Genomic DNA, 15,410 nt, shown 5'->3' with positions numbered 1-15,410 from the left:
TAAGACCAAAGTTATTTGGATGAGCGTTAACATGAGTGCAGTAGTGCGTTTAGTAAAAATGGCGTCACTGTACAGTTGGAGCTGTGTACGTGGGATTGTGGACATCACAATTACGCTTATTAAGCTGAGTGGGTTGAGACTATACTAGAACAGAGACAAGTCTGCTCGGAATCAGTCACTCAATCAGCATTTTTAATGCTCCAACCTGTCACCCCTAGGGATATCTGGGCCCTGAGGGTGCTGTGTCTCAGTCGAAGAGCCAGGTATTGAGCTTCTTTTTCAAGTTCGCCAGGGAGGGTGCTCATTCAGAGGTGGAGGGGTAGATTGTTCCAGGTCTTGCTGGCAATGTAAGAGAAGTAGCGGCCCCCGCTGTGGCTGTGGTGAATACGGGGGTGTGCGTGAGGGCGAGTGAGGCAGAGATTAGGCGTCTTGGTGGAAGTTCAGTTGATGGTTGATGTTGGATGATCCTTAGTTGTGTAGAGCTTTGTATGCATGTGTAAAGATATTGAACTCGCATCCCTTCTGGATGGGGAGTCAGGGTAGGTATCTGTGGTGTGGGGTTATGCGGGTCTATGGGGAGTTCCAGAATGAGTCTGTCTGTGGTCTTTTGAGGAGTTGGGTGGAGATTCCTGCGTAGAAAGGGTTGCCGTAGACTAGTGCCTCCATGACAGACTTCCTGGTGTTGATTTGGGTTCATCTGAAGATTCTGTGGGGCATGTAGAGAGTGTAGAAACAAGAGAATGCGACTATGTTGGCTTGTTGTTTCATGGTTAGTTGACTTTCAAGGATGATACCAAGGTTGCTTGCGTGGTCCATTGGTGTGGGGGTTGGTCCGAGTTCTGCTGGCCACCAGCTGTTGCCCTATGTGGAGGATTTTTTTCCTGAAGGTCAGTACCTCAATTTTGTTGATATGAGTTTGAAGCAGTTGTCTTTCAATCATTTGGTAACGTCGGTCATGGGGCCGAGAAAGCTGGCTTTGGCGGGGTCCTCGTTGTTTGAGAGGATGAGTTGAATGTCCTCCGTGTAGCAGTTTATGTTGAGGCCGTGGGATCTGATGACAGCTGAGAGGGGGTTCATGTAGATTTTGAGCAGGGTGGGGCTGAGGGATGATTCTTGAGGAACGTCACATGTGTTAGCTTTGGGTGCGGAGGTGAAGGGAGGCAGTTCGATGCTCTGTGTGTGACCTGAGAGGAAAAAAGTGATCCACTTGAGGGCGTTTTGCTTTATGCTGGAGATTCAGTCTGTTGATGAGGTGCGGTGGGAGACAGTGTCAAACGCAGCGGACAGGTTAAGGAGGATCAGGGCAACAGTTTTTCAGGAGTCGAGGAGAGATCGGATGTTGTCTCTGACGGCAAGCAGCGTGGTCTCATCGCGTTGAGTAGGTGGTTGAGTTTCGGGTATTTGGTAAGCTGTTGGTTGATGACTTTCTGAAGTACTCTGGGCAGGTAGACAAGCAGGGAAATCGGTTGGTAATGTTTTAGGTCGCTGGGATTCACTAAGAGTTTCTTCAGGAGGGTCTGACCTCTGTAAGTTTCCAGCCATCTGAAAAGGTTGCTGTGGAGATGGAGGTGTTGAGAATGCTGGTAAGCTCTGTGCTGATTCGAAGGCTCTGAGTTTGAAGAGCTGGTGGGGGTAGGGGTTGGTGGGTGCCCTAGAGTGGATGAACAACCAGATGATAGAGGAGGTCTGCGCGTGGATTGGAGACCAGGTGGTTATCGTCCCGCTGGCAGGTTGCTTGAGGGTGTTTATGTTGGGGGTCAAAATTGTTGTAGATAGTGGCAGTCTTGCTGTGGCAGTAGTCTGAGAGGGAGTCACAGAGTTCTTGTAAGGGGTGGATGGTGTTCTCTGTGGCTGACAGGTTTGCGAATTCCTTGACGATTCTGAATAGTTCCTTCATTCATTTGGATGCAATGTCGATGCGGTTGGTGATGGCTGCTCTCTTGACTTCCTTCAGTCGCATGCGGTAGTTGCAGAGGGCTGCTTTGTGTGTGGCTCTGTCTGAAGGGTCCTTTAAGGGAGCCATCGCGTCTCGAGGCAGAAGCAGTTGCGCTTGATGGTTCTGAGCTCTGGTATGTACCAGCTGGCCTGTTTAGAGGCTGTTTTTTGCTGGTTTCAGTGGGACGACTCCATCTGTGCATTTGTTGATCTAGACGGCAAAGTTTTGGACGGCCTGGTCGAGGTATGCTGAAGTTCTGGGTTGTGAGGTGCGGAGGCCCTGAGTCCATTGAGTCTCAGTGACTTTATCCCAGCTTCGGTGGGTGCCGTAGTGCTGCTTGGTGGTGGTGTGCTGAGCTCTGCTGGAGATGGAAAAGTGTACGATGGTGTGGCTGGTCCAGCTGAGTTCTCTGATGTGGGTAAATTTGAGTCTGCTGCTTGGTGGTGAAAATGACGTTGAGTTTGTGGCCGGATTTGTGCGTGGGTTCAGTGACCAATTGGGTGAGGCCGATGTTGTTGAGGTTCACTAGGAGGGAGGTGTTGTTGGTGTCATCAATGTGGAAATTGAGGTCACTGAGCGGGACATAGTGGTGGTAGACAATGGTGAGGGGTGTGATGAGGTTGGAGATGGCATTGCAGAAGGCTGCTTGGGGTCCAGGTGGTCTGTAAGCTAGGGGGCCTCTTATTGGGATCTTGACGTTGATTTGTAGGTGGAAGTTGAGGTGTTTCAGGAGGGGTGATGATGGTGCATCGGATGGTTTCCTTGAAAACTATGGCGATGCCTCCACCGTGTTTGTTTGCACTGTCTCAGTGTATCATCTTGTATACATCGTGTGTGGCAGTGGTGATTGTCGGGGTTCGCTGTGAGGTTGAGCCAAGTTTCAGTGATGAAGGCCACATCAAGGGAGAAATGGGGATGATGTCCCAGATTTCCATTGCATGCTTGCAGAGGGAACATACGTATAGCAGTATCCATTGGAGCGGTTCTAGGTTGTGCTTTGTCTCGTGAGTGGAAACGGCGTGGGATCCAGCGCGGGCGGGTGGGCCTGTGTATTATGAGAAGCAGCAGTGGTGGCAGGTGAAGGGGCCTTTGGTTGATCGCGAGGAGGACGTGAAACAGTTGTTGTTGCAGCATCTGGCTTCCAGGGCCAGGAGGTCCTTGGTGGTGTCGCAGGAGATGGTGGGAGGACCAGGGGTCTTGGTGTAATCCAGGGGCAGACGGGCACAGCCCGCAGTGACCTCTATGAGTAGTCCTGGGAGGTTACAGAGGCTGACTGGGAGGCATGAGGACGGCAGAGCGGGAAAAATGGCAGCCATGGAGGGCAACGGGCAGAATCAGTAATTAGAAATAAAACCAGAAATTAACCTAAATGACACAAAAGCAAGAGGAATTACACCAAATTAACTAGAGACAGATAAAATGAAATACCCAAATGTAAATACAGTTATAAATATAGTTGTCCCACCCTGACAAAACGGACCTCTGGGAGCACAGTCCTGTAGTAAAAGGAGTGACAGCAGTACATGTGAGAGCCACGCAGTGACCAGGGGTCAAAGGCTCCTTACTGGAGCTGCGCATCGGCCTCCATCTGTAGTCCTGGGAGGTGGGAGGGGCTGACAGTGAGGCAAGAGAGCTGGAACAGCAGTGGGAAAAACTGCAGTAACTGGCATAACCAAAATCGAGTAGCCGAACACTGTAGAGCCTCAGCTCCATGGTTCACAGAGGCGCTAAGGAAAAGCAAAAGCGCGTGTAAATGTCTAGAATGAGTATGGATGAAAAACTTTGGTCCGCTGAATAAAATCGCCTATAAATTGTCGCTGAAAGCCCACTATGCCAAAGTCCGTGAGGGAAAAAAATATTTTTGGCCCAAAAATGTAACAAGCTGGGAACAGCAGCAGGGAATTGTTCAAGATTGTAAAGGATTTTTCTTTCCCCAATGCAATAAAGAGCCCCTTCACCTCTACTTATGAATGGATGAATCATTAATTATCCAGGATTCGTTTGGGGATTTGCCTCCAGCTGGCAAGGGCAATACTGGTCTGCCCTCCCCTGCCTCCTCAATTCTGGATGAGACCCTTCTGGAGTTCCCCCCCCAATGCCACTGACCATGTCACTTAAAATAATGAATGCTCTGAATTACGGCTCTCCCTCTGACCCCTGCCCTGCCAAAACTTTGGCATCCATCGCCGAGATATTGAATTCAGCCGTCACGCGGATTTTGTAACTGTCCTTGTCTGAGGGACTGATACCTGATAGTTGGAAACATGGAAAAATCCTCCCGCTCCTAAGAAAAAAACCTCAGCTGATCCTTCGGTAGTCAGCAATTATAGCTCAATATCGTTGCTGCCTTCTCCAAAGCTTTGGAGAAGTATGTGAATGTTGTCATCACTGACTTTGTAGAGGCAACCCATGTACTACATCCGAGCCAGTCAGGATTGAGAGCCAACTCTAGTACGGAAACAGCCTTACTGGAAGTCTCCGAGATGTTTAAAACTACTCTTGATAGAGGAGGAAAAGCTGTATTGATATTATTGGACCTTTCGGCGGCTTTCGATACCGTGCCCCATGACTCACGTCTGCGCAGACTTCAGGGCTGCAGCATTGGGGGCACTGTCCTTAGGTGGTTCTCCTCCTTCTTGGAAAGCTGCTAGCAAACAGTGCCACAGGGCTCTGTTCTAAGCCCAACCTTGTTCAACATATATATGGCCCCGTTGGACACCTCTGGCAGATGACCATGGGGCAAAAGTAATATCGGTAATATCCTATGCCGACGACACTCAGTTGTTGTTTACCTGCGAGAAGGATTAGACGCTAAGAGGAAATTAAATCAACACGTGCTTGGCAAAGGTGTTCGCCTGGTTTAGGCAAAATCAACTGCTATGCAACTCAGAAAAGTCTGAAATTATTTTCTTTCAACATACTCCAGGCGATGAATGGTGGCCCCAGAATTTGTCCCCTCCAGCAAGCCCAGTAACCACCGTAAAAAACCTCGGGGTGAAACTGGATGCTCATATGTTCATGAAGTCCCAGATCCATCAGTGGCCGGCACTTGTTTTGGGCTATTAAAAACGATGAGGAACTTCCTCCCCTTGCTTCCAATCTCACATAGGAAAACTGTTGTCCAAACCTTGATTACATCAAGGTTGGACTATGTCAACGTGCTGTACTTGGGGCCTCCCTGATTACTTACTAGGCCGCTGGCAGGTGGTACAAAACGCAGCGGCAAAGGCCGTACTGGCTCTCAGTGCAAAACAGGGTGCATTTTAAAGCCCTGGTGCTCGCCTTTAAAGCCTTTTACAACATTTGGGCCCCTTATATTAAGAATAGAATTTAGCCGTATACACCATTCAAAACCTTGTGGTCTTCGACCCAGCTCCTGACGATCGTGCCAAAGTTCTTTTGGTCTAATAAGGGGGACGCTTCTTTCATGTGGCAGCCTTGAAGGTATGGAATAACCTGCCACCTTCCGTGAGACAGGTACAAGACCTCCTTAGTTTCAGGAGAATCTTAAAAACTTGGCTCTCACAAAAATAGAGGAGGTGCCTGCTGTTGTGTTTCACTGCTCTGTCAAGGAGTTACGCTAGTGCCGGGGCACTCCCAGGAGTAGCATCACGCTCTACAAATACCCTGTAACATAACATAACATAACATAACATAACATAACATAACATAACAAAACATAACAAGACATAACAAGACATAACAAGACATAACAAGACATAACAAGACATAACAAGACATAACAAGACATAACACATAACAAAGCATAAAACATAACAAAACAACTCACATATATCACATATATCACATGTATCACATGTATCACATGTTTCACATATATCACATATCACATAACATTTAAAACATCACATAACATATGAAACATCACATCAAATTGAAATGCAATTATAAATACAGTTTGACCACCATGAGCAGGTGGGCCAGTGGCAGCGGGCAGCAGGCAGCATGGTTTAACAGGAGACTGTCATGCCGGGAGCACTGTTCCAGAGTGGAGGAGCTGACAGCAGCAATAGGGAGAGCGGCGCAGTGACCAGGAGTCGAGGGCTACTGACTTCCTACGCAGATAGGTTTTCCCTTCTATTTGTACTTTTTTGGCCATGTGATAGAGCCTAGTCCCATTCTGCTTATTAAGTAACACTTCAGCCATGTTCATCATGTTAAGTATAATGTGATAGATTGTGCTTTACTTATTACTCAGACTGAACATATGAATCATACATTAATATTTTCTTAGCGTAAGACTAATTTGAAAGAGATACTTTATTTGTTTTAAGTGCTGAAAGGACAGGGTAATAAACATGGAGCGCTTGGAAGCTTTCCACATGTAGATAAATTGAATATCACTTAAACAAAAAGGCAACATACATGTTGACAACTGAATTTGTATAATTTTGTTACTACTTTCAATATCTGATATATATTTATTTGGATGCATTAACAACATTTTGATATTGTGAGGACTATCATGTATTTTTTTAAACCTGGGGATAAATGTAATCAAAGTCGCACGTAGACTGTTCTGTACCCACAATGAAATTAAATATTATAATTGACAGTATCCAAATATATGATTAGGTGCTCCCTGAATCTATTGTTTCAAATAATTGATGCTGCTGCAGTTTACCACTGTATTCGTTAATTCATTCACTTAATCACGTATTTAACCTTTAATCCGAGCTTATTACCACTTCCATCCTCAACCTTCCAGCAGTGTCTTGCTTGAGGCCTCAACCTCCCAGGAGTACATAGTACTATGAGTGTGTGTGCCTACTATGAAGGTACATTAAGATACATTTTGGCAGACTCGGTGGGGGTGTTTCTGTATGTTTTTGCCTGTCATGGTTGATCCAAATGAGCCTTTAGAAGATCTGGGAGTCCGGGGTGCGCTGGGATCTTGAAAGCTCCTTTCTACCTTCGCTGTATTTAGTCCTTTGATCTACTCCACCATTCACCCAAGAACAAATGGCAGAGCTTTTTTCACCAGGCACTGGCAAATTTATTTTGTAGGAGAAAAGAAGCTTCATCCCTTGATAATTAGTTGACAGCCATGGTCTACTATGTTTCCAATAAGGGGCGAATCATAGGATTATTAAGCTGTTCTATAACTTTATGCAGCATATGTGTCTATCTTTGAACCAAATAGGCACATTTAATATTCCTAGGACTTCTGGAGCATTTCATGGCTCCAATTAGGTCCTCACTCTGTCACGCTCACCCACACCTAGTTTCGGGTCTTTGTTTGCAATCCGCTGTGCTTTATCTGATTATCTAGCTACTCAAATATGCATCCACTCACACTATTACCTACTTACGATGTCCCCAGCCTTGTCCTGGTCCAGTTAGCCACCTGCTTGCTATCTTACATGTGTAGTCTATCTCAGTTGTTTCTGTACAAAAAGTATTGGTATATAATATGAATTATTCCTAGTGGTATGTGTATGATAGTCCTTGGTATGACTGTGTCCTGATGTTATGTATAAGAAATGGGGTTGTTAGTTAAGGGGAGTGACTACCCACCTTAAGTAACAAACATAATCTTTGTCAGGGTGAATCACCAAAGTCGCGATATAAACCCGAGCTCAACCTCTTGATAGCTGCAGCACAGAGCTGACAAGCTTAACTTAGAGGCAATGTGTGAAGTATGTATGCAGTACCAAAACAACAATAAGGTCAAATCACAACACTAGAAAAATCCCAAACTGATTTTGAAAAAAAGAGTACATTTTAAGAAATAAAATGACACCAAATCGACAAAAATCTTATAAGGAAAGCACAGATATGAATGTTTAAATTTAAAAAAGAAAATAGTGCTTAAAGCGTTCAGACCCAACCAGGTCAACTGTTCATAGTAAACCATGACCTAGGAGCAGTTTGAGGCAGACTGTGATGGAGCGTGGTCGGGTATGGAAACCAGGTTCTACCCAGTCATAGGTTTTAACATCAGACTTAGTCTCTGAAATGAAACTCCAAAATCTGCCAGCGAGGCAAGGTTGCAGGCTGTGGACAAAGAAGTCTCCATCAATCCACATACCTTCTTTGCGAGATCTAATTGAAGACATTACTATTTCACAACAATAATATAAATTTTACTCCGACCTGCTGAATTGTTCCCAAGAAATTTGTTACTGTGTGTTAAGCTGGTCAATATTATGAATTTTCCGAAGGGAAAACAGGAAACTAAGACTAAGTCTGGGTCACTTACTGGTCATTCAAGTTGTAGGTGCTGTCTTATTTTCTAGCTCCAGGTTTTATACTCTGTAGGTAAAGTTATCAAGTTCCAAAGGGCAAGCATATGTGATTCCCCTTAGGTATATATCTATTGAGCTATTTCATACTTTTATAAATCATAGCTCAACCTGGAAGGTTTCTATGTGCTGTAAATGGAACAATTTGAGAGATGGGGAAACAGCTAAGAAGCTAGATATCTGTCCTTTAGCTGGTTTTAGAATCTTGGGTCCTCATGTGCCAGTCTGGGAGATCTGGCAATGCAGAATCCAGTTACCCGTTACATTGTTGCGCTGGGGCACCCATCAGGAGACTTCCGTTTTATGATGATTTTGTCGCATATCATAATGATTACTCTATCCCTCACTTGTTGCTGCAGTGTATTGAGGTTGTCCTCTCCAGGCCACTTCACCAAATCTTTCATCCACGATGTTGGAGCCCAAGTTGATTTCCAAGCTGAAGCTATTTGTTTTTAAGCAAACAGTTATACTAGATTGCAAACCTGTGCTCCAGTTTTTCAGTCTTCACTCCTTTAACGAAGCTCAATATGTTGACCTCAAGTGAAGGAGTATAATATCTACTCAACACTTCCTGCACCAGCTGCGGAACCAACTCCCAAAAGTGAGTCCGCTCCGTACAGGTCAAAAAAATCATAATTTCCGTCTATATGGTGGAATCTAGTGCCCTCGCTAGAGGTAGTTGTCTATGTTCTATTTAGTTTGTAATAGGTCAGATATACTCTGTGGAGTATTGTAAATTGAATATTCTTTAAATGTTGCAGTATGTGAGGCTCTCAAGGAGTATTCAGTTATTTGCGAACATTCTTTGGTAATAATGGTCTGTTGAGGTCACTCTCCCACAGCTCCCTCAATGACAAAATATTCATTATGGTCCGTTAAAGAAGACTGCAATACTGAAAGTTGACCGCTTTACTGGCCACGCTGTGCATCATCATAATTTGGAGTGTGATATATGAAGATGGTTCAACCTCTGTTTGCATCCAAATGGACTTTATTTATCTGGTCAGTGTCCCAAATGCCAGAAATTGACATCTGGGATTTGTGTGTCCTCTTTCGTTAGGACTTTGTGATTCTCTTATACTGCCTCCGTTGTCACTAAAGTAGTGGCAGTGTATGACTCCCTTGTCGATGTGGACTCCACTATTCTTAATCTAGGATGCATCCCCAGAGGCAGCTCAGGATGCTATGCCACCTTTTTTTGGTTTGTGTGAGGCATCTTTTCTAGCAACATTTGGTCATACCCGGAGTCTGGACTGTTGTGTCCTGGTTCTAGGATTTATTTCCTCCTACACCCCACTCCTGAGGGCTCCCATGTACTTCAGCTCTTCCGTCTGTGGGTTCCCTATCCACCCTATTATAGGGAATGGTTTTAATAATCTGGAGCAGTGAGCCCCCCCCCCCTCCCCATCTGTCAATGACAGTTGCTGAATATTTAGCGACAACTTAAATAAATACCTTATTTCTTTGGTCGTCCCTAATTAGTTGCAGAGCATTTTATTTAGCCCACTAAATATCCTGGCAGGTAACACGACTGGAACATTCACAAAGATATATGAGAAATGAGGGAGGATGGCCATCTTAGAGAGAGAGACAGTCTACTCTTCTCAGACCGGGGCAGTTAGATCCAGAAGGGAGCAGAATCTCTTGTGGCTATTAGCACCTCTAGATTTCTAAAGGACTTTGGGCTCCATTGCAATAGAAGGGCTGGATGATAATTATCATTATTTAATGTGGTGGGTTTAAGAGACAGTATGCATCGTTTGCTTTTATGGATGATGAGGCCAGACTGACAACTGAACCAAGATACACAGTGTGGTCTTCAGCTGGGTAGCCAGACTATAGCAAGATATAATTCTCATAGAGCGAGAGGATATGTCTGTGATGTTATATAGTGTGATGCCCTAAGACACCACCTCCTCTTTGGTGTAGCTGCTATGGCTCTGTAGCCAGAGCTAAAAATAGAGGTTACAAAGGGACAACTCTAACATGGGCCTCTCTGTAACTCCCATGCCTCTGAACCAAGCCTGCCACCCTGGAATCTAGATGTTGGCTTCATGTTCAGTAATCTTCGCCACACACTAAACTTCGTTCCAAATATAATTTCCTACATCAGCACTTAAGACTTAAGAAGCTCAGGCCAAAGGTGTCTGATGCTTTTTCCTTATCTATGCCAGCCACGGCTAGCTCACCATTGTCCACCAGGGAGTTGTTAACCAAATGGTAGAGGCTAGGGATATTCTTAGATGTATTTCTACTTGTAAGGCAACTGGACTCATCTAGATGAATTAGTACTGGCATACGTGAAGAAAGCCTTTTTGGCGGCAATTTAGCTAAAACCATATAATCTTAGATCAACTTGGATAATAGATTATATAATTCCACATCGAGGGGGATCCCTTTGCAGTTTCAGCGTGGTGATTATTGTGGATTCTGTCATTCACAACAGCTTCGACGCACAGACCACGCAACCTACCACCGAACCAACGCCCGCCACCACCACCCTCTGCAGCTAGACCCCGATCAGCACCGAAGACACCACCCGCACGATGAACTCCATCCACTCCGGATCACCAACCGACCCATGTCCACACCACGTCTTCAACAAAGCCGACGCCATCATCGCACCCCATCTCCAAGACATCATCAACTCCTCCTTCCACACCGCCACCTTCCCGGAGAGCTGGAAGCACGCCGAGCTGACCGCCCTCCTGAAGAAACCAACGGCGGACCCCACCGACCTCAAGAACTACCGCCCCATCTCGCTCCTTCCTTTTCCGTCTAAAGTCATCGAGAAGACCGTCAACAGACAGCTTGCCGCCTACCTCGAGACGAACGGAGCCCTCGACCCCTCGCAGTCCGGGTTACGGGCCAACCACAGCAATGAGTCCTCCCTAATCGCAGCCACCGACGACATCAGAACCTTGATCGACAACGGGGAAACGGCGGCCCTCATCCTCCTGGACCTCTCTGCGGCGTTCGACACTGTCTGCCACTGCACCCCAGCGAAGCGCCTCAGCAACATCGGAATCCGAGAGAAAGCACTGGAGTGGATCATCTCGTTCCTCGCCGGAAGAACCCAGAGAGTCCGCCTCCCTCCGTTCAGATCCGAGGCCACCGAAGTCATCTGCGGCGTACCACAAGGATCTTCACTCAGTCCAACCCTCTTCAACGTCTACATGAGCTGCCTTGCAGCCATCGCACGCCAACATAACCTCAACATCATCTCTTACGCCGACGACACCCAGCTGATCCTCACCAACGACCCCACCACCGCCAGAGCCAACCTACGCGAAGGGATGAAAGACGTCGCCGACTGGATGAGGAACAGCCGCCTTAAACTGAACTCAGACAAGACAGAAGTCCTCATCCTGGGATCATCACCCTCCGCCTGGGACGACTCCTGGTGGCCCCCGGCCCTGGGCACCGCTCCCAAACCTACGGACCACGCACGCAACCTGAGCTTCATCCTGGACTCCTCCCTATCGATGACCAGACAAGCCAACGCCGTCTCATCTTCATGCTTCAACACCCTGCGCATGCTCCGCAAGATCTTCAGATGGATCCCCACTGAAACCAGGAAGACCGTCACCCAGGCACTCGTCACCAGCCGACTGGACTACGGGAACACCCTCTACGCCGGAACCACAGCCAAACTTCAGAAAAGACTCCAACGCATCCAGAACGCCTCCGCACGACTCATCCTGGACATCCCCCAACACAGCCACATCACCGGACACCTGAGAGACCTGCACTGGCTCCCCGTCAGCAAGAGAATCACTTTCAGACTCCTCACCCACGCACACAAGGCTCTCCACGACCTGGGCCCCAAGTACCTTAACGACCGCATGACCTTCTACACGCCCACCCGCCAGCTAAGATCGACCAGCCACGCCCTCGCCACCGTACCACGCATCCGCAAAGCCACCGCCGGAGGAAGATCCTTCTCCTACCTGGCAGCCAAGACTTGGAACTCCCTCCCCACCCACCTTCGACGAACCCAAGACCATCTCTCCTTCAGGAATCAGCTCAAGACCTGGCTATTCGAGCAGTAACTTACCCCTCTCCCCCAGCGCGTTGAGACCCTCCCGGGTGAGTAGCGCGCTTTACAAATGCTGTGATTGATTGATTGATTGATTGTCATTGTGGGTGGGTGTGAATTTGACTGGTAAGATGTCCAAAACAACTTTTAACAGTCGCGCAGTGAGTATTTTGCCGTAGGCAGAAAAAAAATTGTGGGGCATAGGATCATTGCCCAGGATCTTAATGGGGCTAATCCTCTGTTTTATCTCTATGACTGTTATAAGTGACTCCAGTTGTAATTTCTGGGCGCGGTGTTACAAACCTATGCTTATTGATCTTCCATCTTATTGACTGCTTCAGTCGGTTTATAAAGTCTGCTATAAAATATGAGCAGGGCTTTGTTAAACTCAGCTTTAATATTAATTACCACATTATCTACTGTATGCAAGGCAGTGTGGGAATCTGTGTCTTACTCAATCAGCCAGGCAAGCATCCTGGACGCTTTACCACTTTCGCTATGTTTCCTAATGATATATGAATCCTTGTTATAAAGGCCTAGTCTGTCTAAAGATTCTCTATAGTATTATCTCATTTGTGTCTGTTGGGGTGTGTTGATGCATTAGTAACAGCTTTAATTTCTACTGTAATGTGTTTTGCAATGTCTAAAATCCTCTCACAAATGCTCTTTTCACTCTGTTTGTCATTCCCATTTAACTGCCCCTTATTGTCACCTTGAATGCTTCCCATTATATTGAAGAGTGGTTGGCAGTTCCTATCTTTCACTTCAAGAAGCTGTCTGATGAGGTTCTGGACTTCTTTTCCAGCCTCAAAAAAAGTACTAGTCTACCTGCTATGGGGGTCAGATTTTATCAGGGCAAGCTATGTTTAGGGCTTACTGGCCCTTCTGACAAGAGAGCCCGGAGCTTGCAATGAACAGGTGTTCTGATCATTCAAAAAGTGAATGTGAAATAAAGATGTTCTTAAAACTTGTTTTTATCTTATGCCATTTTCTGTGTGTTCAAAGACAGTGGTAACATATCTGCTTATGTTTTCTCACTAGTTTCTGCTTATTTCACCCTGAAGATTGGTGTTTACTTTTCTTTCTTTGACCTCAAACTTAGAGGGAGGATTTTGTGATGTGAACTGTCTGGCAATCGTGCTCAGGTACATAGAGTGTAAACTGAAAGGCTATAGGATGGAAATTTTTTCTAACACACAGCACTTGAATAGATTGTAAATGATCTGTACAAATATATCAAAATGGGTCAGTATTTAGGAAAGCAATTTTTTTTGTAATTCTGAAGTGTGATGGACACAAATATTTTATTATGATCAAACCAAACCAAAACACTTTACTTGGTGATGTGCAAATGATAAATATTTGCAGAAATCTGATTTCCACGCAATTGTTTCCAAGCTATATAGCTTAATCTGTAGCACTGCATGCCAATGAGAAAGTCTGTGGCCCTTTCAATGGAAAATGTGCAGTCTGTAAATGGCATTGCATTACCACATCCTGCTTTAGTAATCTATTTATTAAAAGTGAAAGTTTTTATAAATGAAGTGAGAAACATTCATGCCCATGACTATGCTATTAGTGAACTGAGGCGCAAATCCGGTGTCATTTGTACCCTATGTATGGGCTAGATCCTCATTATACATGAAGCAAACATCTTCTAAATCAAACGAGTTTTTTTACGTAGCAGACATGTTGAACTTGTGTATCTGAAAGTGCTCTCATATGTGATAATGAAGAAAAGGCAACTCTGTGAAATAAAATATTTTCCTAGGATCTCACAATTTGAGACCAGTTTATGGCTCACGTGCATTACAGTTAGATTGAGTAGACATGCAGGTCTGGTAACATTCTTATCATATTTTTTTAATATGAACCCCATGCTAGTACCAATTTAAGGGGATCATAATCCGAGATCGTTTTACTTAAATATTCAGATTTGAAGAATTCTCTTCTGGCTCATGATCTGCAAAAAATTTGAATAATTTTAGGGTGTAGCATATGGACATGGGAGTAAATTCTCTTATTACTCACATCAAGATGCATCGAGATCCATAGATCAGTCAACTCCCAGCTAATTAGCCATCCAAAAAACGTATCTGCCAACAGGAATGCTTAAGTACCCAGCAATGCCAGTATTAATCTGTCCACATCAGTGTTCGGTACACAATTAAAGTCACCTCCCCAAATCATTATACACTCTGGGTCGTGGAGTAATAAACTAGCTACAGATTCAACAAAAGTAGCCTAAACAGTCTTTGGTGCATACATGTTCACCAGTCTAAGTGTTCTACCATCCAGTCTGCCATTTAGGATTTTGTGTCTGCCCTCCCTGCCTCTCACATGTTTGATCAGTTCAGAAGGAATTAATGGCTCCATACAGACAAGTGTACCACTGCAATAGGAGGAATGTGTGGTGACAAATCGTTCCCCTCCACCTCTGTTGCAATTTCTCTACCTCAGTTCTCTTGATATACGTTTCCTGGAAGAATGCAATACCAACAGACATTTTGTAGGTCTCACCTACTCAGCGCGCATGCGCTTCAAAGGAGACCTTTAGCCGTCGTTCAACTCTTTTTTCAAAGCACATACTCGTGCTTGTGGCTGCATACACCTTGTGGGAGCTCTCAGGGGCGCTCCACATACACAAATGTGTGCTTCGAAAAAGAGCTGCTCTCCTAAGCGCGTGCGCCTCGCTCTGCCTCTCCGTCATGGATAATAATGGCTTGGCTTAAAGTAAGCATTGTCTGTTTGACATTTGTTCTTATTTAAGGCTATTTCCTTAATTGACTTATTTTTTTTACAGTCTTGAATATTAAATACAAATCGCTTTAATGTCTTACAATTTTTTCTTTTGCTTTAATACCCCAACGGTTTGCGAGCACAGCGGGCGATTAAAACAATCTTTGTTTTGATTGACATACGCCACACATGTGTCAATATAATTCTAAAATGTAACTACAAATTAACCTGACTAAGTTAAGTGATCATCTTTGAGGTTCTATCTCTGCAATATTAAACCGTAGAAATTCATTTATTTATGCGCATTCCCACCTGATCAGTCCCTGAGAAAGAACCTTGCAATTATATATTCGAGTGCTGGGAGTCTGGCAGTGTTTTATGCATCATTCAGTGAAACCGAGCTACCAAGAACACCATAATAAAAACAAAA

General features: G+C 45.2%; 1 protein-coding gene across 1 annotated transcript in view; it reads left to right on the top strand.

Moving 5' to 3' along the window:
- Positions 1-15,410, top strand: part of AMACR (alpha-methylacyl-CoA racemase) — a 508,826-nt gene that overhangs the window by 136,304 nt on the left and 357,112 nt on the right. The window lies entirely within an intron of this gene.

This window comes from Lissotriton vulgaris, chromosome 3_1, assembly GCF_964263255.1.
Source record: "Lissotriton vulgaris chromosome 3_1, aLisVul1.2, whole genome shotgun sequence".
Lineage (NCBI taxonomy): Eukaryota > Metazoa > Chordata > Amphibia > Caudata > Salamandridae > Lissotriton > Lissotriton vulgaris.
The sequence above is the reverse complement of the archived record's forward strand: the minus strand, read 5'-3'. Positions and strand labels throughout refer to the sequence as shown.